Genomic DNA, 2078 nt, shown 5'->3' with positions numbered 1-2078 from the left:
CGATAGTATTTGTGCCACCATAGATAGTGTTTGATCCACCTTTGATTTTATGTACTCCTCCATTGATAGTGTTTAACCCACCAGTGATTGTATGTACACCACCATAGATAGTATTTGATCCACTATTAATAGTGTTTGTGCCACCATTGATAGTATTTAATCCACTATTAATAGTATTTGTGCCACCATTAATAGCGTTTGATCCACCAGTGATCATATGTACTCCTCCATTGATAGTGTTTGAACCACCTTCAATTGGGTCTTTACCACCACTGATAATTCTTATAGGTTGTGAACCTTCATTGATGATTACTGTATTAGGACTATAATCATTATCATACACAGTGCTGTTTCCTATATCACCACCATTATTTTTACCACCATATATGTTGTTTTCACTATCATTTCCTTCAATACTATACAATCCACCATAGATGCTGTTTGTACCACCATGGATAGTGTTAGAACCTTTATAGATGCTGTTTCTGCCACTAGTGATATTATTTAATCCACCATTGATGTCGTTTGTACCACCACTGATATTGTTAAGACCATTATTGATCGTATTTGTGCCATCATGGATAGTATTGGAACCATTGTTGATGCTATTTGTGCCTCCCTTAATAGTGTTGCAGCCATTATTGATACTGTTTGTACCACCTCTGATAATATTATAGCCGTCATTGATACTGTTTGTACCACATAAGATAATATTATAGCCATCATTGACGTTGTTTATGCCACATATGATAAATCTTGGCATTCTACATCTATTTCTGCCATTATCATTAATGATCTCATGATTAATAATAGCATTTTGTCTACTATTGCAATCAGTATTGTTGACACCACCATTGATAGTATTTGTACCACCATTGATAGTATGATTTGTACCACCATTGATATTATGCTGCTGTTCATCATTAATAGTATTTGACCCACCACTGACAGTATGCTGCTGTCCACCATTGATAGTGTTTGTACCACCAGTGATCTTATGCTGTTGTCCATCATTGATAGTATTTAACCCACCAGTGATAGTGTACTGTTGTCCACGATTAATAGTGTTTGTACCACTAGTGATAGTATGCTCATGTCCATTGTTGATAATATTTGTACCACCAGTGATCCTATGCTTTCCATCATTAATAATATTTCTCCCATTAGTGATAAGCTGCCTACCATTATTAATAGTAGTCCACTCACCATCATCATTATTGTTTGCAGATATGAGGTCTATTATTCCTTTGCTGTTCTTTTTTTGTTCATTAATTTTTCTGTGAATCCCGTACATAATTTTTGAGAATATGAAGCAACTAATGATAGTACACAAATGAGAATAGAAGTACAGAGCAGCTGATGCTATTTCATATTCTTTGATTTTCTCTGTCATATTTTTGCCACTTGTTTCAATTTCTTTTGGTTCATTGTAGACTCCATACTGCTCATAAAAGAATAGAAATACCACTGCACCCCAGCAGATAATGTTTAACAAAAAAAATATGAAAAAACAGTAATGTTGAGTAAGCTTCAATTTTGTGTGAGCTTCTGTGCTGTCATCATCATTGAATGGATGGGGTATAATATTTTTTTCTAATTTTTTATATCCCCTGCTTCTTTGTTTGCCTTCTATGAGATAGCAAATGTGATCACTATAGTAATGCCATATCAGTGCAATGATGAAGATTCCATAAGACACAAAGGTGGAGAAACAAATCGAAAGTAACGTGAACTTTGCTAGATCATTAAATGGCTGGACTGCTGTACGTGTGACTTCTCTATCAAGATAATCACCTATATAATATATTATTATAATACCAAGAAGAATTGAAGTATCTTACCATCATCATCATTATCTTCTGATCTTAATACAATTGTAGGGACTTTAGAGCTGTTTGGATCACTGCTGTGAAACTCAAGTGTGTAGCAAATGTTATAATAATTTATAGGGCACAAATACCAATCAATTGTAAATAAAACAGTTGGAAAAAGATTAATAGAAAGTCCAATACAGAAAGTCAATGTGACCATGTAAGTTATGAAAATGATTGAGCAACAAACTTTCTTTTTATTTGAAT

Source organism: Amphimedon queenslandica, unplaced genomic scaffold (assembly GCF_000090795.2).
Source record: "Amphimedon queenslandica unplaced genomic scaffold, v1.1 AMPQUscaffold_10054, whole genome shotgun sequence".
Lineage (NCBI taxonomy): Eukaryota > Metazoa > Porifera > Demospongiae > Haplosclerida > Niphatidae > Amphimedon > Amphimedon queenslandica.
Note: the sequence above shows the minus strand (reverse complement) of the source record.